The sequence below is a fragment of the Aedes albopictus genome, chromosome 1 (assembly GCF_035046485.1).
Source record: "Aedes albopictus strain Foshan chromosome 1, AalbF5, whole genome shotgun sequence".
In the NCBI taxonomy this organism is placed as follows: domain Eukaryota; kingdom Metazoa; phylum Arthropoda; class Insecta; order Diptera; family Culicidae; genus Aedes; species Aedes albopictus.
This window is the reverse complement of record NC_085136.1, coordinates 270,264,525-270,291,689: the sequence shown is the minus strand read 5'-3', so window position 1 is coordinate 270,291,689 and position 27,165 is coordinate 270,264,525. Positions and strand designations below refer to the sequence as shown.

At 44.9% G+C, this 27,165-nt stretch overlaps 1 protein-coding gene and 1 long non-coding RNA gene across 2 annotated transcripts in view; one reads left to right on the top strand and one right to left on the bottom strand.

Annotated features, from left to right (window-relative positions):
* The window catches only part of LOC109401057 (alpha-mannosidase 2), a 351,116-nt gene that overhangs the window by 316,583 nt on the left and 7,368 nt on the right, over positions 1–27,165 (bottom strand). The gene's annotated exons all lie outside the window — the stretch shown is intronic.
* LOC134285624 (uncharacterized) lies at positions 14,506–25,246 on the top strand. Its single transcript, XR_009996508.1, has 2 exons — positions 14,506–14,625; positions 22,052–25,246. It is a non-coding gene; the product is annotated as an uncharacterized LOC134285624 (long non-coding RNA).

Sequence of the window (27,165 nt, the reverse complement as noted above, 5' to 3'; positions counted from 1 at the left end):
TTCTCCAGAGATTCCTCCCGGAATTTCTTCATAATTTTCATTGAAAAATGTCCCAGAAATTTTCCCAAAAATTTTCTCAGGAATTTCTTCAGAAAATTCTCCAGATTTTTTTCCCAGATTTTCCATTTGAAAATACCTCCAGAAATTCTTTAGGGGATGCAGGAATTCTTCCAGAGATTTGCCCAAGATTTTTAATCCTATTTTTTTCCAGGCAATTCTTAAAAAAAATTCTTCTGTAATTCCCCTAGAAATTTTACCAAAAGTAATTCTTTGATAAATTTCGCAGGCATTCGCAAAAAATCTTTCAGAAATTTCCTCAAGAATTTCTTAGGAATTTCTATAGGATTTTTACAAATAGGCATTTCGTCATGAATATCCCTAGCAATTCCTTCAAGATTTCCATTAAAAATTTCAAAAGAATTTTTTTCTGAAATTTTCTCAGCAATGTGTTTATAATATATCCTAGTTTTTTTTTGCAGGTATTTCCCAAAAATTCCTTCGACAACTCCCGAGAGATTCCTCTGGATTCCAATTAGAAAAAGTATCCGTCCCCTTATTTTCTTTTCAATGATTTCCTCAGGAATTCTTTTAGAAATTTCCTCTGGAATTTCTTCAGAAATTTTCCCAGAGAATTTTCACAGGAATTCCTCCAGAATCTTCTTCAAACAATTCTTCAGTAATTCTTCTTGAAATACCTTATGGATTCCTTCAGGAGTTTTCCCAAGATTTTCATTGCACATTTTAATAGAAATTCTTTCAGAAATTTACCTTGGAATTTTTCCAGAAGTTTTCCTAGAAAATTTCTGCAGGAATTTCCCCAGGCATTTTCGCAACAATGCCTCCAAGAACTTTACTAGAAATCAGCTGTTCCCGGTCAACTTAGTCTTACCTACTGCTTTTTGATGTTCTAAGTCCAAATGCCCGTTCAAAAAGCGGGTTCCAAAAAAAAAAAAAAAAATATGCCTCATAAACCTTCCTTGAGAGAAAACTAACAGAACAAAACTGAGACGACCCAAATACGACGTTCAGTTCAGGTGTTATGCGTGGTCCCACGTATGTCCCTGCATTTTTATATTACCAGAAACTTCAGCAAAAAAAAAACCTCCAAGAATTTTCCCAGGTATTCCACTAGGAATTTCCCAAAGAGCTCTTCTTCGTGTTATTTCAGGAATTCCTCAAGAAAACACTTCGAAAATTTCCTCAAGGCTTACTCCAAGAGTTTCTCCAAAATTTCTTTCAAGAATTCCTCCACGAGTTCCATTAAGATTTCCATTAGGAAACGTTCCCAGGAATTGTTTTAGAAAATTCCACAGGAATTCCTCCGGTAATTTCCCCGGAAACTGTAGCAGTACTTTTGTCAGGAATTGCTGCAAGAATGTCCACATGAAATCCTCCTGGAATATCTCCGAAACATCTACAAAAAAATATCCTCACTCCTCTATGAATTTACCAGGGGATTCGGGACTTTCCGCAGTAGTTTCATTAGGAATTACAAAATAAATTTTCCTCTTTATTCCCCAATCCAAGGAATCCCAAAATCAATTACTGGAGGAATTACAAAATTGTGAGAAGGAATTTCTCGAGAAATTTTGGAAATATCTCCAAAAGAGACTATTCATAAACCACGTAGACCAAATTTTGATCATCTCAGACCCTCTCCCCTCCCCCCGCGTAGAATTTCGACCACACAAAATTTTTGAAATTTGTATTAAGCGTAGACTTTAGCCAGAACCCCACACACCCCCACCATAAATATTCTACGTGGTTTATGAAAGGTTCAAAAGAATGTTCTGGAGGGGAGTTCCGAAGGAATTTTAGAAGGAATTCCTGGCGGCATCTAAAACAAAAACCATGAAGAACCCCGAAAGGAATTTTTGAAAGAGTTCCTGAAAAAAATCCCAGAATTAGTAATTGAAGGACACAATCCAGGAAAAATCCTAGAATGAAATCCGGAATTTCAGATATAATTCCTGATGGAACTTATGAAGGAATTCGTTAATAAATCCTTAAAACAAAATTATTGTACAAATCCAAAAAGCAATTATACGGGTAACGCGGAAGGATTTCCTAGAGGAATACCAGAGGGATTTTCTTTTGGAGAAATCCATGAAAAATATCCTGAAGAAGTCCCATACAAACAGGAGAATTTGCGGCTTGATTTCCTAGACGAGTTTCATAAACACTACTGAAGGAATTCAGGAAGTAGTTCCTGGAGGAATTCCTAAAGAAATTTCAGAAGAATTACCAAAAGGAATTCGTGGAAAAGTTCTTCAAAAAAAAAAAAATGGAGATACTCCAAAAGATATTCCAGAAAGATATCCTGGTAGAATTCAAGAGGAATTTCCTAGAGGTATCCCATAAGTAATTCCTGCATGAAGCTTAGCAGGAACTTCTCGTAAAATTCCAAGACAAACTCATGGAGGAATACCAAATCAAATCTGTGAGAACTTCTAGAAGAAATTTTAGTAGGTATTTCTGGTAGACTCCCAGAGAAGAAATCCCCAGTGGAATATCTGGACGAATCCTCGGAGAATTCCATCAGGAATCCCCTGGAGGAATCCCCGGAGGACTTCCTGGAGGAATCCCCGAAGGACTTCCTGGAGGAATCCCCGAAGGACTTCCTGGAGGAATCCCCGGAGGACTTCCTGGATGAATCCCCGGAGGACTTCCTGGAGGAATCCCCGGAGGACTTCCTGGAGGAATCCCCGGAGGACTTCCTGGAGGAATCCCCGGAGGACTTCCTGGAGGAATCCCCGGAGGACTTCCTGGAGGAATCCCCGGAGGACTTCCTGGAGGAATCCCCGGAGGACTTCCTGGAGGAATCCCCGGAGGACTTCCTGGAGGAATCCCCGGAGGACTTCCTGGAGGAATCCCCGGAGGACTTCCTGGAGGAATCCCCGGAGGACTTCCTGGAGGAATCCCCGGAGGACTTCCTGGAGGAATCCCCGGAGGACTTCCTGGAGGAATCCCCGGAGGACTTCCTGGAGGAATCCCCGGAGGACTTCCTGGAGGAATCCCCGGAGGACTTCCTGGAGGAATCCCCGGAGGACTTCCTGGAGGAATCCCCGGAGGACTTCCTGGAGGAATCCCCGGAGGACTTCCTGGAGGAATCCCCGGAGGACTTCCTGGAGGAATCCCCGGAGGACTTCCTGGAGGAATCCCCGGAGGACTTCCTGGAGGAATCCCCGGAGGACTTCCTGGAGGAATCCCCGGAGGACTTCCTGGAGGAATCCCCGGAGGACTTCCTGGAGGAATCCCCGGAGGACTTCCTGGAGGAATCCCCGGAGGACTTCCTGGAGGAATCCCCGGAGGACTTCCTGGAGGAATCCCCGGAGGACCTCCTGGAGGAATCCCCGGAGGACTTCCTGGAGGAATCCCCGGAGGACTTCCTGGAGGAATCCCCGGAGGACTTCCTGGAGGAATCCCCGGAGGACTTCCTGGAGGAATCCCCGGAGGTCTTCCTGGAGGAATCCCCGGAGGACTTCCTGGAGGAATCCCCGGAGGACTTCCTGGAGGAATCCCCGGAGGACTTCCTGGAGGAATCCCCGGAGGACTTCCTGGAGGAATCCCCGGAGGACTTCCTGGAGGAATCCCCGGAGGACTTCCTGGAGGAATCCCCGGAGGACTTCCTGGAGGAATCCCCGGAGGACTTCCTGGAGGAATCCCCGGAGGACTTCCTGGAGGAATCCCCGGAGGACTTCCTGGATTTTTTTTTTTTTTTGGTTTTTATTATACTTCCTGGAGGAATCCCCGGAGGACTTCCTGGAGGAATCCCCGGAGGACTTCCTGGAGGAATCCCCGGAGGACTTCCTGGAGGAATCCCCGGAGGACTTCCTGGAGGAATCCCCGGAGGACTTCCTGGAGGAATCCCCGGAGGACTTCCTGGAGGAATCCCCGGAGGACTTCCTGGAGGAATCCCCGGAGGACTTCCTGGAGGAATCCCCGGAGGACTTCCTGGAGGAATCCCCGGAGGACTTCCTGGAGGAATCCCCGGAGGACTTCCTGGAGGAATCCCCGGAGGACTTCCTGGAGGAATCCCCGGAGGACTTCCTGGATTTTTTTTTTTTTTTTGGTTTTTATTATACTTCCTGGAGGAATCCCCGGAGGACTTCCTGGAGGAATCCCCGGAGGACTTTCTGGAGGAATCCCCGGAGGACTTCCTGGAGGAATCCCCGGAGGACTTCCTGGAGGAATCCCCGGAGGACTTCCTGGAGGAATCCCCGGAGGACTTCCTGGAGGAATCCCCGGAGGACTTCCTGGAGGAATCCCCGGAGGACTTCCTGGAGGAATCCCCGGAGGACTTCCTGGAGGAATCCCCGGAGGACTTCCTGGAGGAATCCCCGGAGGACTTCCTGGAGGAATCCCCGGAGGACTTCCTGGAGGAATCCCCGGAGGACTTCCTGGAGGAATCCCCGGAGGACTTCCTGGAGGAATCCCCGGAGGACTTCCTGGATTTTTTTTTTTTTTTTGGTTTTTATTATACTTCCTGGAGGAATCCCCGGAGGACTTCCTGGAGGAATCCCCGGAGGACTTCCTGGAGGAATCCCCGGAGGACTTCCTGGAGGAATCCCCGGAGGACTTCCTGGAGGAATCCCCGGAGGACTTCCTGGAGGAATCCCCGGAGGACTTCCTGGAGGAATCCCCGGAGGACTTCCTGGAGGAATCCCCGGAGGACTTCTTGGAGGAATCGCCGGAGGACTTCCTGGAGGAATCCCCGGAGGACTTTCAGGTGGAGAAATCTCCAGAGGAAGTCCTGGAGGAATTCCTGAAGAAACTTCCGGAGGAAGCCTTGCAGGAATATCCGCAGGAATTTCTAGAAAAATCCGCGGAGGAATTTCTGGAAAAATCTCCAGAGAAATTCCTGGAGAAACCCCCGGAAGATTTTCAGGAGCAATCCCCGAAAGGATTTCTCGAAGAGTTTGCTGAAACAATTCCAGGAGGAATTGCTGGAAGAATCTCCGGTAGGAATTCCTGGAGGATTTCCAGAAGGAATCACCGGTGAAACTTCTGGAGGAGTCTCCTGATTTCCTAGATGAATCTTCGGAGGATTTTTTGGAGGAAACTGCGAAGGAATTGCTGGAGGGCTCTCCGGAGAGATTGCAAGATGAATCTTCGGAGGAATTGCTAGAGAAATCCTCAAAATATCTGCTAGTGGAATTTACGGATTTCCTGGAGAAAATCCCGGTGGAATTGCTGGAGCAGAGTTGCAAAACATTTTTATTTTTCGGAAAGTGTCTAATGAACTTAGGTAAAATGTTTATGGTTGATAATGATATTTTATTGAAAAGATATCGTAACACAGACCACATAACCCTACAGGTAACTTCTCTATAACTTTCTACAACTGGTCTTCCCATTTTTATCTGTTTATAAGGATTCTTGAAGTGCACAAGATTCCATTCCGTTTTCGTGTATAGTGAACTAGACCAACATTCTGATTTTACTTATCTCGTACCGGCAATCCATCGATTCGCTTTGGCAGTCTTCCCATATAAGTATAATAAGGGAACGTCCATAAATTACGTCACGCTTTGAGGGGGGAGGGGGGGTTCGACAAAGTGTGACGACCCATACAAAAAATTAAGAGGTCCTATACAAAAAGTGTGACATAGGGGGGAGGGGGGGTTGAAAATTGGCAATTTTTGCGTGACGTAATTTATGGACGTTCCCTAAGCAGCAGCGCACGAACCCTGGGCGATTCACACTCCATTCCGAACCTACGTTGAAATGAGTACCCCCGGGTGATGACCACGGTGATAAACGCATGTTGCATCACGTTTCTATGTTTTCTCGGAACTCTGCCCGGATGTTTCCGGATTCTTCGAGCATTCGACGTAGAACTTGTTCTGCTGCTTATGTTTACTCAATTGCTGTATGCGGTCATTTCAATGAAAATACGATCCAAGCTACGACCTCGGCCATTCAGTCGCAGGATTTGCGTTCGTCTCGACAAACTGGTTCCGACGTTCCGGCTGGCGCCAATCTGATCACTCATCGAATCCAGATCTATCAAATATCTTTCTGTAAGCGAAAGAGAAGTCCTCAATAAATATATTTTCAGCTACATACCTCAGGATCACAAACCGTCGTTGGCACGCAAAATCTCCTAAGCACAAACAACAATCCTAAACAAAAATCGAAGAAAACGCAAACAAATTAATTTCATTGCCAAAATAGAATCGATTTGTTTTCCCAGGTTTTCCCCGTTCTTCTATTTTGACATTTCGGTTCACGATGTAGTAGTGTGCGTGTAGTCAAATTCAATTACGCAACCAACTGCAAGGCCAACTGTTGCAAATCCGAGATTAGTTGTAGTGCGCCGAAATCGGCGCACTAAAATTAATACTCGGCTTAAGGTGAATATAGAACGAAGCCACACCTTGAATTTTCGAAAGCACAAATCTGAGGAACCAAACATTGCACCGAGCAGAAAAGTTGATCGATTGGTCACCCGCTGGTGGTGACCAATCGATCAACTTTTGAGCTTAGTGCGATACTTGGTTCTTCAGATTTGTGCTTTTGAAAATTCAAGGTGTGGCTCCATTCTATATTCACCTTAAAATCAAGGTTAATACCGTTTGGCGCTTAAGGAAATCGAGGATAATATGAGATTGGCGTCTAACACGCTGTGGAGCTTACCGCCATTAGAGACGCATTGTGGCAGGAAATCGAGCTTACTTTGGACTCTGCAGAACTTTACGATCGAATAAAGTTCGACGGTCTGTGTCGATGGACTGGTCATGTCATCAGGATATCGGATAGCAACCCGACTAAAATGGTTCTCGAGAGTTATCCGACCGGTACAAGAAGACGTGGTGCGCAGCGAGCTAGGTGGGTCGACCAAGTGGAGGACGATCTGCGGACCCTACGCAAAGTGCGGAACTGGAGACAAACAGAATGGACCGAGTGGTATGGAGACGGCATCTATGTACAGCAGAGGCCACCAAGATCGGTAGGGCAAGTAAGGGTTCACTAACTTTGCAACGTTGTCTAGGAGGTAGTTCAAAGGACTCCGTCGAGAATTTCTTACTGCATGCATCAACAGTTCCTCAAGTATTGTCTGTTTCGCAGCAGTTGTATGGTTGCGTCGGACACCAATTATTAACAGTATAATTAGCCAAAGTCAATGCAACTCCTCCACCAAGGGGAGACTAGCTAGAGATGCTTATCAGTTTTGCGTTAAAGCAGTGGCCACCAATTTGCGGCCTGCGGGTCGCATGCGGCCCTCGAGAAGGTTTAGTGCAGCCCGCGATCTGATTTTGAAATATATTAGAAAGATTGCCAAGAGTAAAAGCAAATATTTTTACCAAAGACCTTTTCAGAAGTAAAGAATTAATTCTCAAGCAAATTAACTAACAGCTATTTTCAATCAGTATAGTTAGCCTTAAAAACTCTATTAAGGGCGAACGGGACGTTCGAGGAAATATCCACCATTGCTCTGTTGCTACTAAGATGGTAATCTCAGATTCTACTTCATATTTTGCAATAAAAACCTATCATTGTGTATCCTCACTTGCTGTGCATATGCTGATTGTTTTTCAGCTTTGTCAGTGCGATAGAACTCGAGATTACCATCTTCAAAATCGCGAGGCCAATTGTTAGAAAGAGAGGCAAGATAAACGTACGTCTCGTTTCACCTTAAAAATCGATCAAAATAAATTCTTAAATTCCTTGCGGCCCGCAGCCTACTTCTAAAATTCAGTTGTGGCCAGCGTACACAGTAAGCCTTAGGACCACTGCGTTAGAGGTTCTAAACCAGTGTGGGCTCCTCAAAGCAATTGGCTTACAAACATATCTAATGGATCAAATTTGACTATAAGAGCTAATTGATAAACTACCAGCAATGGCCAAGTTCAACTGGGCACTCTACCAGGAATATACAAGTTCCGGTTTCGCATGGATGCTTGGAGTATTCCTTAGTGAATCATTGAGAAGATATGGAGAAAATTGGAGCCGGTGGTTCTGCGCAAAAGGAAAGAGAAAAGTTAAGTAGTAATTAACCATGCTTAATTTGTAATGTACCATCAGAAGTTGGACAAGATGATGGGAGAGACCAATGGATCTGGAGATATCAACAGTTTATGGGGGTTTATCCATGAAACAGTGACAACAGCGCAAGAGGTTTTAGGTATTGCTCAGCGACACCAACGAAATAGTCTGTTCGAAGAAGAATGCCTACGAGTGACGAACAAAAAGAATGCCGTCAGAAGTCGATTGCTAGTGGCCGGTGGTACTTGGCTCAACAGGGAGCGGTGCATGGTGGCAAGAGCAACAAAGAAACGAATTCACCACAGTAAAAAACGGCAGCACGAAGAGAGTGTGTTTATTGAAGCGCAGAAAAGTATGGACAGGAACAATATGCGGAGATTCTATGCAACTGTTAATGGTGCGCGGTACAAATTGTCCCCCATGTGCAAAGGTCAGGAAGGCAATTTACTGACAGCCAAACAATGTTGGCAGCCTGGTGGAAGAAGCTCTTCGAAAAATTGTTGTATGCTTGCAGTGAAGGAGCACCCAGGAATAGGACTACCAAAATAGACGACGGTCAAGCAGTGGAACTACCAACACTGGATGAGGTTAAGAAGGCCCTTAAGGCGAAACTGGATCCATTTCCTCACTTTTTGGTTTTTGATTTTTAATAAAACAACGAAACAATATTTTCAAAATCGGTTTTCGTACACATGTAGAGTATGGATCAAGGTATCTCCTGAATTTTCCCCCGGTGGAAAAAGTTTTTGGTTTCTGCAGAAACCATTTTTGAACAAAATTGCACAAAAAATGGTTTCTGCAAAAATGAAAAACTTTTTCCACCAGGGAAAAATTCAGGAGATACCTCGATCCATATTCTACATGTGTACAAAAACCGATTTTGAAAATATTGCTTCGTTATTTTATTAAAAATCAAAAACCAAAAAAATGAGGAAATGCTTCCAGTTTCGCCTTAAGGCCCTTTAGCGTGTCAGCTCAAATTTTGCTCTTCTTATTTGATTCTTATTCCAAACAGTCATCAAGCACGATAGTAGTTGTGTAGCCTTTCTATACCAATTCCGTAAACTAACAAACAAAAATAGCACCTCTTTGTATCGGTACCTCCAATGTAAACATTTCGAGAATATGAATAATTTGAAAGCAACTCAAGTAGTAAACTACTCTACTTCAATGAATAACAAGGAAACATATCCAAATGTCACGAAAATGTTTGATTTTTTATGTAACAAGCTAGAAATGATCGAATTATTTTGGTACGCTCTCCCACTGTTTATGTTTGCTGCAACAGCAGTGCTGGCGGACCGCTTGGTGAAGATTTCGTAAATTGTAATGCTTTGCTTATTTCACTAACAACTGTGGTAAAACAGTTAAAAAATAATCACCCCACAAATTATTTTTGATTTTATGACGCATAACCAACACTGCAAAAACTGCAAACATTTATTTTATGTGAAAATAAACATCGATCCAATTGGTCTTTCCACACATCAGTTTTATTACCTAAAATATAACCAAGATATTTGTTGCTTATGCTCTAGATTAGTTTCACAAATACATGGTATGTGTAAACACCCATAGCAAAAAAATATGTGAGTGCACACATAATACCAATGCTTAGCGTCTGTGTCAGCCGCCGGAGATGCGCAAAGTGAAAAAATGGCGACTGAGACGTGTTTACAAAATCATGTACTCCAGGAATTGTTCAGTTATTTCACCTAAATCATCGCAGTCTCGATCGCAGCTATATTCCTCCTAGTAGTACGAAATAGTCATCATCAATTGCTTCATATCGACAAACATTTAGAAACTCGGGCGAAAGAGCGCAGTTTTGATCATCATTCGGAGCTGCAAAGTTGACCGATTGGTCACTCACTGTTGGTTAACAAACGACCAACTCTCCAGTGTAATACGATGTTTGGCTCGTTCTACATGAGCTCTTGACTTGTTAATAAATAGTTTTAACTGCTTTATGGAAGTTTCATCATTTGTAAAACTTTTATTTTCCAAAAAAAAACATTTAAGCACATGTATTGATTTTATTTGTCATTCGGTATTGTTTTTATGTGTAATCACACATCAAAACGATGAATACCAAAAATAATTGGGTATGTGTATCACACATAAATATCATTTGTCCAGACAAATTGCAAAAATATATGTGTACGAAACATAAAATGAATATTTGCAGTTTTTGCAGTGAATGTATTTGACTGAATTTTTTAATTGATTTCGATCAATTTCATTGATGCTTTGGCCAGCAGGATCGACATCACTGCGAGCAATGATCGATGATTGTGCGCGCCAAAAGACATCACCGCGCTGCCGCCGTCGTCGTTGGTACTGCGGTGGGTGGTAAACACCGCCAACCACATTTTTAGCACCGACAAACCGACGTGCCAGCTCATACAACTTTCCCATTTTTTCTTGGCAAATAAGTTCTCCTTTTAATCACTAGCTCCATCTGTGCGATGATTTACACAGCTTCCTCTTTATGTGTGCGTGCGTTCAGGAACTTTACCTTGTCAAATTATTTTACACATTTTGAAGTAATAACCTGCATTTAATGTTATCCGCAATAAGAAGACATTTCGTTGTGAACGTTGAAATGAAATTTCATTCGGTGAAAGTTTTTATGTTTGGAATATTTTATTCCGGACTTATTGACTATTTTGCTTCATATATCGAAGGATTTCTTTGAATAGCTTCATTGCATGGTTGATTATATCTTCTATTGGTGAGATAGAAATAAGAGTGTGTGTGATGTTTACATTGATCAGCTGGAAATTTTCGCGCTGTTTTATGACATCTTATTCAAGGTTACTTTTGTCAAAAGACGAAAATGACAGAACGAGTTACGATTTTGAAACGGTTTGAGGTTAGAATTTCTTGCCAATCTTGGAAACAGAGTGTCACGTCGGTTTGTCGGTGTTTTTAGTGCGGTCGAAACATATCGTTAAAAATTTCTACTTTCGAGTGAAATAATGCTTAGTAATCGTGATTACTTGGAAAGAGGCTACTTCAAGTGTGAATACATTTTTATGCCGAATATCTCGCGTGAAATTGATTATTTTATAGAAAAAGATAAGTGTCGATTTTTTTACAAATATGTATTGGTGCAATGTTGTGTAAAGTTGATTTCGGTCAATGATTTTGAAGAAGCCTCTTTGCGATGACACGCTAAGGGGCCTTGAGGTGAAACGTCAAGAAAACCCAATGCCATTTTTCGTACAAACTTTGGAGGCCCAAGCCGCACTTGTTTATCCTGGCTTTGCTCACTTTATTGATTAACAAATTTTCAAGATTGGTTCTTTTGAAAACGTGAGTAGGGGTCCAAGTCAGCCATTGTTTCATTGTTTGGGAGGATAAAGAATTGTCCACAAGCTGGTAGGATGGCCTCATATGCACAGACTAGATGACCCAAGATGAATAACGGAAATATAACTTGCAGATGCACCATATGTTCATTGATTTTAAAGCAGCGTACGATACAGTGAAAAGAAACAAGCTTTAGCAGATAATGTGAGAAGATTGTTTTCCGACGAAACTAATTAGGGTATTAGTTCCCTTCTTAAGCATGTGGCTCCCATTTTCATCCTACTAAAAACAAAGGATTGAAGCGCTGTTTGTTTTGTTTCATATTTTTATATTTTTTGTTAGGAGTGAGCACCCATGAAAACAAAAAGAACGGAATCAATCGGTGCCGTAATCGCTTGTTTTCGAATAGGATGAATATGGGAGCGTGAGATTAATGATGGAACACATACCCTATGCTGATACGCGCTACGCTGGATAGTTCAAAATCAAGTATTCGGATAACAGACGAAGTGTCTACCTAGCTTATGCCCATGGATGGGTTGAAGCAGGGATTAGGAGATCTGGCGTGCAGAGGAAAGGCACTATCATCACACGGTCGCCCATGCTCCTCGGATTTGCGGACGATATTGATCTCATCGGCATCGATTGTAGGGCAGTGGAGGAAGTTTATGCTCCTCTTAGGAGATAGAGAGACAGCGAGGATATGCTTGACGATTAACTCTACCAAGACGAAGTACATGATAGCGAGTAGATACAGAGAAAGGTCTAGTGGTGTTGGTGCTGAGGTAGTGATTGATGTGTTTGCAGTTGTTAAAGAATTTGTTTATCTTGAAACATTTGTGACATGTGACAACTACGCTTCCCGTGAAGTGAAAAGGCATATTTCAGCTGCGAATAGGGTCTTTCACGGATTGCGTAGCCAGCGTAGGTCCTGTATCCTGAAAACGCAAACGAAATTCGCTCTATATACGACATTGATTCTTCCGGTTGCCCTTTACGATCATGAGGCGTGGGAGAGGTAGAGTAGGAGGTAGACCGAAAAGCTTTCGAAGTTTTTGAGCGCAAAGTGCTCGGTGGGATACAAGAAAATGGAGTGTGGTGCAGACGCATAAATCACGAGTTGTACCAAGTGTACATATACAGGGTGACTGGTAATTCGTGTTACACCCGAAAGGAGGTGAAAGTAGACCATATTTGCAGCAAAAAATTGTTCTACAGGTAGGTCCGAAAATCACTGCTAAGTGAGTTATTCAAAAATTAGTGTTAATTAATTACCCCATCTTTAAACATCTCTAACTCAGAAACTATGAACCGTATAATCAATCTTAGCGCATGGATAGGAAGCTTGAAGCTTTGTCTTTTAATGCTCTTTGGACAGGTAATTGATAAAAAGCCATTTAAGTGCAGAAATTTTGACTTTTATGTAAAAAGTGCCTAAAAATGTACCCCTTTTTCACCTTTTTTGATAGTTTACTCGTGAAAAACGTGATAAATGCGAGAAATGTTCTTCTACAAAACATTCATTTTTTGATACGCTACCAAACTGTATTTTGGTGCAACATTGTATCTTTCATAGTTTTGTCACAATCTTGATTTCAAAATTTTGTGAAATAAATCAATGTTTTTATTGCAATACTGTCTGGCAACCCTACACGTTTGCTTGCTGTTGGGCGTCGTGCACATGGCAACGAAGTCCAGCGTCGTGGCGGCGGTCATCGTTTGACAGAGGCAACAATGAACGGCAAATTGCGCGCAATGTTTATGAATCAATCTCAAGGCATCCTTTTCTTTGGGTGAAGATTCAATTCGCCTAGATGCCATACACCCAAACCCACTCACTGGTGGAATTTAGCGAGATCATACCGCTGGGTGGCACCGTTTTAAGGGATATTCAAACTTACGGGCCGGAACTGGGTCCGGACCGCGGCCGCGGCCGAGATTCGATAGGGCTTTTGTCGCTTCGTTCTCACTGCACACAATGCTCACCGGGCTATAGCGTCTGCGCACCAGCAATTTATGTTGCGCGAACGCACGCACATTATAAGCGGTTGTCATTTATTTTTGTTTTTGTCCCTTGGAGTGCTTTCTGGGACTCTCCCGTAGTTCTTTCTGGAAAACCTCTAATGAGATTCTTCTCGGAGTCCTTCCTGGTATTTCTCCAGCTAATCCGTCTGGGTTTTTGTCCTGGAGTTCTACTAAAATTTGGTTTAGAATTTTTCTCCAGAAATTCCTCCTCCTAGCTTTCTACAGTTTTTTTTTTATTTTCAGTTCAACGGGAAGCCCTCCTGAAGTTCCTGAGAGTGAGTCCAGGAGCTCCCCAGGCATTCCTCCAGGGCACCCCCATAAAATACCAAGGGAATTTCTTTAGAAGTAGCCCAAGAATTTCTCCAGCATTTGTCGTAGAATCCCCCTAGGATTTTACTGGGAATTTCTCCATTATAACTCTGGAAATTAATGCAGGAGCTATTGATCAGCTCTCCAGCAATAATGCATGCTTCTCTTCAGGATTTTTCCCGAAAATTACCGAAGGACTCAAAGGATTTCTCCAGAAATTCCTGCATTAATACCACCAGGACTTCCTCAAGGGATTCCTCCAAAAAATCCTCCACGATGTCAACTAAAAATTCTTTCAGTAGTTCTTCCAGGAATAACTCCAGAAATTCATCTCGAAATTCCTACAGGATTTTTTCCAGGAATTTCTCTTCAAGAATTGTAGAAGGGATTCCATCAGGAATTCTTCCAGGGATTTCACAAGACAATTTTTCAATAAATTGCTCCCAGACTATCTCTAGGAATTCCTGCAGGGATTCATCTAGGAATTCTTCTGACGATTCCTCTAGATTTTTTTCCACGGTGTCCCCTATGAATTCTTCCAGTTATTCCTCCATGAGTTCCTGCAGGAATTCATCCCAAAATTCTACCAGAAAATCCTCATGGGATTCCTTCAGGAATTCCTTCAAGGAATTCTCCCGTAAATCATCCAGAGATGCCTCCAGGGATTCCTTCAAGGGTTCATTCAGGAATTCCTCCTGGGATTCCACCATAAATTCCTCCTGTAATTGCTGCAGGAGATTCCCTAGAGGTTCCTCCAAAGATTCCTCTAGAATTCCTTCCAGAATTTCTCCCAGAAAATTCCTCTAGGAATTTCTACAGGGAGTTCTTCAAAAATTCCTCCAGAAAGTACTCCAGGCATTTCTCCCAGAATTACTCCATAAATTATTCCAGGAATTTCTCCACAAATTACTTCACGTACTACTCCAGGAGTTCCTCCAGGAATTTCTCCGGAAATTCCTCAAGAAATACCTCCAGAAATTCCATCAGGTATTGTTGGATCTTACCCCTACGTTGTGGATTTTCTCGGTAGATTTACGAAAACGACGATGGTCCACTATCGGCGAAGCACCCTTACGGCCGCAGCGTTAATCTCCAGTGGGTGGGTGGTAGCAAGCGACGCACAAAAAAACCTCTCGGCTGGGTGGCGGCGAGCACTGCCACGGTGAATCGACCCAAATTAAACGGCACAGCACAAGAAACCACTACACTGCAGCCACAGCAACTCGGCACCAGGGAAACTTCTCTCTTCTAGCAAGACACTACTCACTCGGACTTACATACGACTAGCTTTATTGTAAATCAATTAAACTTCACACTTTGCATGCACTTTCAATTTTATTCTAGGCTTAGATTTACAACTTTTATTGCTTAGAGTTCGACGACGACTGACGACCGAGTACGTTGGTTTCACCTCACGACGCTACCCACTCGATCAGCTGTGCCGGCCGAGCTGCCAGAGGTGCTGAAAACTCGCCGAAAGCGACGACCGATAGCACCATCACCTGCGTGAGAAGAACAAATCTCACGCAGTGCGGCCAGAGAACCAACATACCCGCCGCCTTGAACTACTGTGTTCAACAGAATTATTGGCAACATTACAAATGTAAACAAAACAAACTTAGACCTAGAGCTACAATCCACTACAATCAGGTAAGTATTTCTACAAATAATTCCAAATTTTGCTCATTTTAGGTACTTAATGCTATATTACTCCTCCAGGATGGTGGGCGGATTGCTGGCTGCTGGACTATCCAGTTGTTCTTCGTCGGGGATCGATCTCGGAGGCGGCAGCGGTAGCAAACAGATTCGGGTAATTGGTCTGGTGATGACACCTTTTTCAGTGCGAAGACTAACCACCCGTGATAAATTGTCCTTTCCAGGATGCAACTCGGTGATGCGAGCAAGCGGCCAGCGGATTGTTGGAAGTGCTTCGTCGACGATAATCACCATTCGACCAGGCTGGATTTCGTCATTCCGGGCAGCAAGCTTCGTGTCCTTCATCATCTCCTGCAGATATTCCGTCCGCCAGTGGCTCCAAAACTTTTGGACGTGTTGCTGTAGTTTTTGAAGGTGATCCAGGGCGCTCATAGGTGTATGCTGGAAGTCTGGGTCGGGCAGGGCCTGCAGCGATGTTCCGATGAGGAAGTGCGCCGGCGTCAATGCAGCGAGGTCATTGGGGTCATCCGACATCGGCAGAAGAGGGCGAGAATTCATAGCAGCTTCGATTTGGTGAAGAATAGTGTAGTAATCTTCGAATGACAGCCTTGTACTACCTAACTGGCGAAATAAATGTCGTTTGGCAGTCTTGACCGCCGCTTCCCACAGGCCACCGAAATGTGGTGCCTTGGGAGGAGTCAAGTGCCACGTTATCCCGTGCTCGGAGCAGGCAGATGCGATTTCGCTCTGTTCGGTGTTGCTCCTAAATCTGGCGAATAGTTCCGCCAATTCACGTTTCGCACCTTCGAAATTTTTCCCATTATCGGAGTACAGGTGGGCAGGGATTCCCCTTCTTGATATAAAGCGGCGAAGAGCTGCTAGAAATCCCTGGGTAGAGAGATCTCCAACTAGTTCTAAGTGGACAGCCTTTGTTGTAAAGCATACGAAAATGCACAGGTAAGCTTTTGCGGGGGTGGCACGTTTGTGAATGGGCTTAACGTACAGTGGTCCAGCATAATCCACACCTGTGTTGGAAAACGGACGACTCGGTATGACTCTGGACGCTGGTAGCTGACCGATTTGCTGTTGCGCAGGAAGCGGATGTTGGCGTGAGCAGCGGAAACAGTTACGGACTATGCTGTGGACTAAACGGCGACCATGCAGAGGCCAGTATTCTTCCCGGATGGTTGATAGAAGCAGACGCCCGCCGCCGTGGACGAGTTTCCGATGATAATGCTCGCCGATTAACAAAGTGAACGGATGATTCTTGGGGAGGAGGGCAGGGTGTTTCGATTGGTAGGGAAGCCGAGATAGATTGAGCCGACCTCCAACTCGCAATACTCCTTCTGGGTCAAAGAATGGAGACAGTCGACGGACAGGTGAGTTTTTCGAAACTGAATTTCCTCGCCGCAAATCTTTGATCTCGCTATGGAATGCATCTTGTTGGGCGAGTCGAACCAGAAGGTTGTTGGCGTTGGCAAGTTCTTTGACGGAAAGCGACTGCTGACTCGGTTCGATCTCTGGGGAGGAAGCAAGTGGCTGAGTTCTGGCCTTTGATCGAGTTTTCTCAGCAAAGCGTAGACAGTATGCGACGGTGTGCAGCAGACGGTTATACGACGACCACCGGAGGAACCATGGATTGATGCTGGGTGTAGTTTGGACGGATGCAACGACGGTCTTTGTCTCCAACATATCTTCAGCCACGGCAGGTGGACTAGAAATCGGCCAATACTGCTGCGATAGTGCTAGCCATGGCGGACCATGCTGCCACATCTCACTCTCTACGAACTCTTCGACCGACATCCCGCGTGAAACGAGATCTGCTGGATTCTCCGTGCCAGAAATGTGACTCCATATGCCGCCACGAGTATAATGCTGTACTTCGGAAACCCTGTTGGCCACGAAGGTTTTCCAGGAGCTAGGAGGCGCGCGAAGCCAGTACAGACATACAGCCGAATCCGACCAGAAATACGAAGCAGACACGTGGACGTTGATCGATTCTTTGATCCGATGGTGTAGATGCGCGGCCAAGACACAAGCACACAACTCAAGGCGGGCTACCGTCAGTCTTTTCAGTGGTGCGACTTTGCTCTTTGATGCCAGTAGTTGAATTTTGACTATTCCCAGGGCGTTTTCACAGCGGACGTATGTGCAGGCTCCGTAAGCGGTCGTTGAAGCATCGGCGAAAGTGTGCAACTCAACTCGAGCGTCCGGCAGGAAGGCGTAGCGGTCAATTCGGTAGGTGGCGATTTTCGGTAATTCGTTTCGGAACTGTTCCCATTTCAGCCGAACACAGTGCGGTACAGGCTCATCCCAGTCGCAGGAGAGGGACCACAATTCCTGCATCAGGATTTTTGCTGTGACAACGACAGGTGCAATCAGGCCGAGTGGATCAAAGAGTCTGGCGATGTCTGAGAGGATGGAACGCTTTGTCGGAGGGTCGTCTCGAGGTTGAACTTGGGAGTCAAAGCGAAGTTGATCTGATTCCGGTTCCCATCGTATCCCAAGGGCCTTAATGGACTCGTTCGGGAAGAACTCCAAGCTTGAATGGGTCGCAATTTGATCCTTTTCGAGCCCCTGCAGGACTTCCAGGCGATTCGAGGCCCACTTCCTCAAAACGAAGCCGCCTTTTTCCAGTAACTCGGATAACTCCCCCCGAAGCTGGATAGCTTCCTCAATAGACTTTGCTCCACCAACATAGTCGTCTACGTAGAAGTTTTTGGGAACGGACGGACCAGCTAACGGGTATGCGTTGCCTTCATCTTCTGCGATCTGCTGAAGTGTACGTGTCGCTAGGAATGAGGATGGGGATAAACCATAGGTCACGGTTTGCAGCTCGTAGATTTGGACAGGAGTGTCTTTAGAAAATCGAAATAGGATGCGTTGTAGAGGACAATCGTTTGGATGCAACCTGACCTGTCGGTACATCTTTGCTATGTCACCGACTAGAGCAATGGGATACGTTCGAAATCGAAGGATGATAGCGAGAAGGTCATCTTGGACCACCGGACCCACGCAGAGGGCTTCGTTGAGTGAGAAGCCGGTTGAGGTACGGGCCGAGCCGTCAAATACGACTCGTACCTTTGTGGTCGTACTCTCCTCCTTTATGACAGGGTGGTGGGGAAGATAGTAGGTGTGGGAGTGGTTTCCGTCGTCCGTCTCGACCAGTCGCATATGGCCGAGGGAGAGGTACTCCTTCATGAACTCGTGGTATTCCTCCTTCAATTTCTCGTCCCGATCGAGTCGCCGCTCGAGCTGATCAAAACGCCGCATAGCGCTAGTTTTGGATTCTCCTAACATTGCGTCGAAATCAGGCTTCCGTGGTAGCCGGACAATGTAGCGACCTGTCCCATCTCTCGACGTGGTAGATTTGTAGAAATCCTCACAATGGCGTTCTTCAATGGAGTAATTGTCGTTGATGGTGAGCTCTTCGGTTTTCCAAAATCGTTCCATGCTCTCTTCGAGTGTCAGCATGGAGACTGCGACGACGCTGGGAGTGGAAGATTGCTGCCGAGCATGACCCATATTTGCTGATCCTGTGACGACCCATCCGAACACACTGTCCACCAGAATCGGAAGATTGTCGGCCAACTGGAGACGAGCGGTGCTAGGGAAGAATGAGTGGAAATGCTTGGCGCCAAGAACCATGTCGATCTGTTGGCTTTTGTTGAAGGTAGGATCAGCCATTGCCAAGTTCTCAGGAATCCGCCAATCCTTGATAGAGATGTCTTGTGCCGGGAGATCAGCCGTTACCGTATCCATTAGCAGAAACTCAATGCCACATTCGAAGCTGTCATTTCTCGACTTAATACGAGCGAAAATCGATTCACGCACTTTCTTGGAGAGATTGCCCGCCCCCTGGATGGTCACATTCACTGGGCTCCTTTTCAGATGCAACCTGCGTGCCAAGCGATCGGTGATAAGGTTCGGTTGAGAAGCACTGTCGAGTAACGCACGAGCGAAGTGATCTTGACCATAGGCATCGATGACCTTCACCAACACTGTCAACAGAAAAACGTCTTCACGATGCTGAGGAGCGGAGGCACTAACAACGACCCTGGGAACATCATCGGATGCGGCGGCAGCGGACTGAACTACTGGTTCTGCAGCGGAGGAAGAGCTAGACTGAAAGGCTTGAGTGGGCATGGACGTTCGAGAGGAAGATGCTACGTTGTTCGGCCTCGGGTTCTCGTCGGAGTGCAGCATAGAATGGTGACGCTTGTTGCAGTGCTTGCACCTGTAGTTCGATGAACAGTTGCGCACCATGTGGTCACTCCTGAGGCAGTTGTGGCAAAGACGCTTGCTGGAAACGAATTGCTGCCGTTCAGAAGTCGAAAAGCGGTTGAATTTGGCACATCTCATCAGCGAATGCTCTTGGTTGCAGGCCGGACATTTGTTGTTGGAACCAGAGGTGGATGCGCACGATGATACACGGAAGTGAGGTGGCCGTTTGGAGACGTGTGTGGATCCACTTGATGCAGACTGTGGCTGGTGATGGTTAACCAACATGGACTCCAACACTCGCATACGACGCTGAAGAAATTCAATCAGGCAATCGTAGTCCGGATCGTTTGCGGTCGACGCGTGATCTTCCCAAGCCTTGAGCGTGTCGTCGGGAAGTTTCGTGCACAGGAGATGCTCCAGGATGCTGCTCCAAGAGTCCGTTGGCTCTCCTAGCTGGTTCAAAATCTTCTTGTGGCGCTGGAACTCGTCTACCAGCGCATGTAGTGATGCGGCAGCTTCCTTCTTTGCCGCGGGGATGTCGAACAGTGCCTGCAGATGTCGCTTCTTCAGCAAGTAGTCGTTGGCGTACCTGTCAACCAATGTTTGCCATGCTAGGTCGTAGTTTGCTGAACTAATAGCGATGGACTCAATCAGCTGCGCCGCTTCACCCTTCAGAGCTGCCCTCAGGTAGTGGAATTTCTGGATCGCTGGTACTTCAGTATTCGAGTGGATCAAAGCCAAGAACGTATCGTGGAACCCTAGCCACTGCATGTAATCCCCATCGAATTCGGGAAGTGAGATCGTCGGAAGTTTCAACCCAGACAGAGCGGAAGCATGCGAGGGAGTATCAGGGATGCGAGCTTGTTGATTAACAACAGGGAGTTTGGAGATCAAGTCGGCTTTTATTGCAAAGAGCCGAGGCTCAAAATCGGCACGGACACTAGCATGCTGTTGCCTACCTTCCTCGGTATCCTCGATGTCCTCCAGCTGCCCCTGCACCTCCTCCAGAGTAGTCCACATGTTGTTGAGGTACTCCAGGCGGAGCCTGACCTGACCTCCGTCACGTTGTGCGTTGAAAGCGTCCAGGAACGCCTCTGCCCGACCCAGCGCGGTGATCATCGTGGACCGTCGGGATAGCAGTGTTTCTTTCTCCAGCTGCTGCGCCATTTCGGAAGAGGTATCCGGCGGAAATGACGCTCGATGATGGCGAAGGACGGATCTGCCGAAAACAAAAGACCACGGTAGGCCCGGAGAGAGAGGATATGGTCACTTGGAATGGTACTCACCAATTCCAAGGCAAGTATTTGCCTTGAATATTCAAAAAAGCTGCTTTCCGGAACAAAATCAGTCCCACTTGTGCCTTCAGGAACGAAAAAACGTCGGAAATGCTACGATGTCCGAAAAGGTTCAGCTATAATCGCAGTAGCTTGATGTCGATGATCGAAAACTCCGGAAATTGTCGTACGAAGTCTATCTGGCTAATCGCAGACGAGTGCGGAGCCGGTACAACGGCAGAAGAGCGTTGCACGAAGGTTGATTGAAGCGTGGATGTTTCCAGAAAACCGCCGGGATGCAATGGCGGGATGGCGTGGCTTGTATTGTCGTTGCTACTCCAGTACAATGGCGCAGGAGTTCCGAAACGTGATGGCGGTTCCGAAATGGTACGAACAATGCGGACGGATTGTCCTAACGATGACGGGAAATTGCTCCAAAGCGTTTGGTAGCAATCGAAATTCAGGTTCGTCGCCGGATTGAGCATGCAAAGAAAGGAAACGGAAATCTTAAGGGCACCTGCGAGACCCTTGAAGCGCACAGGACAGGTAATTACCTGATGCCCGATTTAATCGAGCCTTGAAACAATTGAGTTCTCCTCCAGGGAGATGGCGCCCAAGATGGCAGCGCCCAGTGGATCGTCGTAGCACGTGATTCGAACTCCGTGATGGCGTCGAATATCCTGGTCACGGCACCAATTTATGTTGGATCTTACCCCTACGTTGTGGATTTTCTCGGTAGATTTACGAAAACGACGATGGTCCACTATCGGCGAAGCACCCTTACGGCCGCAGCGTTAATCTCCAGTGGGTGGGTGGTAGCAAGCGACGCACAAAAAAACCTCTCGGCTGGGTGGCGGCGAGCACTGCCACGGTGAATCGACCCAAATTAAACGGCACAGCACAAGAAACCACTACACTGCAGCCACAGCAACTCGGCACCAGGGAAACTTCTCTCTTCTAGCAAGACACTACTCACTCGGACTTACATACGACTAGCTTTATTGTAAATCAATTAAACTTCACACTTTGCATGCACTTTCAATTTTATTCTAGGCTTAGATTTACAACTTTTATTGCTTAGAGTTCGACGACGACTGACGACCGAGTACGTTGGTTTCACCTCACGACGCTACCCACTCGATCAGCTGTGCCGGCCGAGCTGCCAGAGGTGCTGAAAACTCGCCGAAAGCGACGACCGATAGCACCATCACCTGCGTGAGAAGAACAAATCTCACGCAGTGCGGCCAGAGAACCAACAGGTATTTTTCCACGAAGTCTTCTTGGAAATACTCCAGGCATAACTCCAAGAATTTCTCCGTGAGTTACTCCAGATATTCCTACAGGATTCTTACAGGTGTTTATCCAGGAACTACTGCAAGATGTCCTTCAATTTTTTTCTAGGAATTCCTCCAGTGATTCCTTCATGAATTTCTCCAGTAAATGCTTTAGAAAATTCTTTAGAGATTCCTTCAGAATTCCTTCATGAATTTCCTCCAGGAAATCGTCTAGATATTTCGCTTGTGATTCCTTTAATCAATCTTCTAGGGATTCCTCCAGGAATTCCAACAGAATATCCACCAGAAATTCCTCCAGGCATTCCTCCAGAAAACACTCCAGTAATTCATCTAAGAATTTCGCCAGTGATTTCTTCAATAAATCTTCTAGGGATCTCTCCAGCAATTTCTACAGAATATCCACCAGAAATTCATCCAGGCATTCCTCCAGAAATTTTTCCAGGAAGTACTCCATGAATTCCTCCAGGAATTCCACAAGGAATAACTCCAGGAATTCATCCACGAACTTTTCCAGAAGTTCCTCCAGGAATTCCTCCGAAAATTCCTCCAAGAATTCCATCAGGAATTCTTCCATAAAGTCTTCCAGGAAATACTCCATTAATTGCTCCAAGAATTGCTTCAGGAATAACTCTAGGAAATCCTCCAGGAATTGCTCCAGGAATCACTTCAGGGATTCCTACGGGAATTTTTCCAGAAACTACTTCAGAATGTCCTCAAAAAAAATCCTCCATGAATTCTACAAGAAAATACTTACGGGATTCCTCCAAGAATGACTTCAAGAATTCCTCCCGGAAACAATTCAAAAAATTTACCATAATTTCTCTTTAAATTACTCCAGGAATTCGTCAAAAAAAATCTCTCTGGAATTTTTCCAGAATTGCTCCCAGAATTCCTTTTAGAAATACCTCAAGGAAATGCTTCAAGAATTTCTTCAGAAATTCTTTAAAGAGCTGCTCCAGAAGTGGCTCCACTCTTTTAGGAATTCCTTCACGAATTATTTCAGGGATTCCTCCAGATATTGCATACGAATATCTCCAGGAATTCGTCCTACAATTCTTCCCGATATTTCTTAAGGTTTTATTTTTGAAATTCTTCAAGAATTTTTCCAGACATTCCTCTCAGAAACACTCTAAAAATTTCTCCATGAATTACTTCAAGGCTTACTCCAAAAATTATTCCAGAATCTACTCAAGGAATTACTCCAGGATTTTCTGTCTCTAGAATTTCCTCCAAGAATTCCTTCGACTAATCTTCCAGTAATCACTCCAGTAATTCCTCTAGGAATTCTCCCACGAAGTCCTTCGGAGTTTCTTTCAGGAATTACTCCCTGGAAGATTCCCGGGTGGCATCCTTGGAGGAATTCTTAAAATAATCCCTGGAGGAATTTTTGAAGACATACCTGGAGGGAGTCCTGGGAGAATTCCTGGGGGATTTCCTTGGAGAAATTTCATTAGGAATCCCTAGAGGAATATTTGTGGTAAGCCTTGTAGCGGCCATGGGCCCGCTCGGAGTCTGCTTCTTGTTTCCGGCCCGGATTTTTAAACAAGTGGCTTAAGCGCCACCTCCTAGGAGGACCACCCGTCGTTTTCTACGATGCCCGGCTAGATACTGACCGAAGAGTCAGCTTCGGAATAATCAACAATGCGCGGGAACAAGCGAGCAGACTCATCATACAAGGACTCTACTTCAATAGCGGAAGCCACACAGACATAACCAACAAATTCCCCCAAACGACCGATATCCCAGAACTCGACCTTATCCTGTTCTCATCACGGGCAAAGACTCCCCAACCACTTCAATCCCATTCCGTTTTGGAAGATGGATGTTACAACAAGACGGACCAAAAAAAATAAGGAACGAAACGTGAAATGTACTTGAACTTTCTTAACGATCACTAACTAACACATGTTTTTTCTTAGGGAAACAAGGACTATATATTCAACATTTATTCAATTTGATAACCTAGGATAATCATGGCCTGAATCAATTTGATAACCTATGCATTTCTACGGTCGCGTCCGACCGGCCTTCCTTCTTCTTCCCCTTTCCAAACTATGGCCCTATCTTGTGCGGTTGTGGTCTACGCTAGCGCTTTTGTGTGTGTAGGTGCTAATTCACTTGCATGCAAAATTTAGTGGAACGTACTCACGAGCTTTCGATCGGGTGCTTTCTACGACGACGCCGATGACGTTGACGATAGTGTCGACGATTGGTAGATCGGTACCTCTACGGTGAATTCGATTCACGGCCACGCACGAGCTTCGTGAAGTGTTTCTCGTGCTCGTGACCAAACGAGCGGACGATTGGCGAATGTCGCTTGCCTTCGGAGTGCGTTGGTGACGTTCGCGACTCCCTTCCGGCCTGGAATCGCCGGGCAAACTTTGGCCCCAGGACGCAGGGTGGATGCGCGACGTAAGGTGGTGGGCGAGACGCTCTCGTTCTTCGCTTTGTGCGATGTACGTGCTATTTTTGGAGTAGAGGTATAGCCGTCGCTCGCGCTTGGCTAGATGACACAATTAGCACATAAAATACCACACAACACAAGTCGTTTACCTTTGAACTTGGTACTCGGGTTCAACACGCACAATTCACCGCACAACCTAGCTATTGAACTTTTGGCCTAAACGGGGATACACAGAGACAATTAATACTCGTTGAAGTACTCTTCACGTTTAAGTTAACTCACAAAATCACACCACGGGAAAGACACTACTTCGATCTGGGACAAAGTGGACGAGAATATCTTTGTGATTCCTCAGATAGGATCTCACGGTATGGTTCCCGGAAATGGAAGCCCGAAGGTCTCCGTTGATCAGGTCTGTATGATTTCGGATAAAGAAATCTCCCTTGCCTTTGAATTGTCTTTTCATCTCATTCCGTTACAAAGTCAACTATTCAGAAGCTAACTACTTCGGGGTTCTCTAACAAGGTAACGAGAGCACGAACAGTGATACTCATTACAGCGTGTGCTTGCGTAGCGGATAACCTATCTACGCTTCAGGAAATTGTATGCAATTGTTGGTATCATTTTGATTCAGCTAATGTCCATGCTATTTTGATGCTAAATCTTTTATTTATCAAATTTTATACATTTAACGTGAATTCTAATTATTGAACAATGAATTAAATAAGAATATAACAAATAAACAAATAACGAAAAAGGGCTACCGTTACAGCCTTGAAGGAGTTTTTGAAAGAGTCACTGGAGGAATACCTGGAGGAATTCAAGGAGGAATACCTGGAGTTATTTCAAAAGTTATTTTTGGAGGATTTCCTGATGGAATTCATGGAGAAATTCTTGGAGAAATTTGTGAAGGAATTCCCGGAAAAAAATGTGAAGGAATTCCTGGAGGAGCTTGTAAAGGAATTACTGAATAAATTTCTTCAAAAATCCCTGGAAGAACTGTTCAAGGGATTTTTGGAGAAATCCCTAGAGGGATTCTTGAAGCAATTCTTGGCGGAAGTCTGGGAGGAATTCCTAAATAAACTCCTCTAGGATTTCCCCCAGGAAACCCTCCAGAAATTCCTACAGGATCTTCCCCAAAAATCACTCCAGAACTCTCGCTGAAAATCCTCCAGAAATTATTCCAGAAACTGCTACGGGAACTCCCCCAAGAATTCTTCCAAGATTTCAAACAAGAATCCATTCAGGCTTTTTTTTTCAAGAATTCCTACAGAAATTCCTGGATGACATCCTACCTTGAGGAATTACTGGAGTGATTCCTACAGGAATTCTTGGAGTAAATTCTAACGGAGTTTCAGGAGCTATTCCTGGAATCCCTGTAGTAACTCTTCAAGGAATTCTGTTTCTGAGATAATTCCGGGAGGAATTCCTGGAAAATTAACCGAAGGAATTCTTGGAGGAAGTTCAAGAGACATTTCTTGAGGAAATCCTGGAGTAATTCCTTGTATAGTTTCTGGAATAATTCTTCAAGGCGAATTCCTGGAGATATTCCTAAGCAATATCTGGAGAAGTTCCTGAAAAAAAACGTGAAGGAATTCCTGAAAGATTGGCTGGAGGCACTCCTGGAGGAGTTCTTTAAGGATTTTCTGGAGAAATTCTTGGAGCACTGCCTTGAGGTATTTCTAAAAGGAATTCTAGGAGGAATTTCTGGAAAAATTCCAGAAGTTTTTTTTTTGACGAATTCCTGGAGTAATTCCGAGAGGATTTTTTTGAGGACAACCTGAAATAGTTCCTGGAAGAATTCCCGTAGGAATCCCTGAAGTCATTTCTGAAGCAATTCGTTGCGGAATTCCTAGAGTTATTCCTGAAGCAATTTTTGGAGCAATTAATGGAGTATTTCCTCGAAGACTTTATGGAAGAAATCCTGATGGGATTCTTGGAGAAATTTTTGGAGGAATTCCTGGAGCAATTCCTCGAGTTATTCCTGAAACAATTTTCGGAGTAATTCATGGAGTATTTCCTGGAAGACTTTATGGAGGAATTCCTGATGGAATTCTTAGAGGAATTTTCGGAGGAATTCCTGGAGGAATTTCTGGAAAAGTTCGTGGATGAATTCCTGGAGTTATTCCTTGTGGAATTCCTGGAAGAATTCGTGGAGTATTTCATGGAGAAATTCCTGGAGGAATGCCTGGATGAATTTCTGGTGGATATTCTGTAGGAATTGCTGGAGGAATCCCTAGAAGATTTATTGAAGGAATCACTGGCGAAATTTCTAGACGATTTCGTGGAGGAAATTTATTAAGGAATTCTGAAGGAATCTCTAAGGAATTTTCTGGAGCATTTACTGGAGAAATTTATGAAGGAATCACTGGAGGTATTCCTTGAGGAATTTCCGGAGAAATTCCTGGAGAAACTCCTGGAGTAGTACCTGAAGTAATTTGTGGAGGAATTCCAAGGAATAATTTATGGAGTAATTGTTGGAGAAATGCCTGGAGTACTTTCTGGAGGAATTTTTGAAGAACTCCCTGTAGAAATTCCTAGAGGAATTTTCTGGGAGAAATTCTGGAAGGAATTCTAGAGGAATCTTTGGAGGAACCTCTAGGGAATCTCCTGCAGCAATTACAGGAGGAATTTATGGTGGAATCCCAGGAGGAATTCCTGAATGAACCCTTGA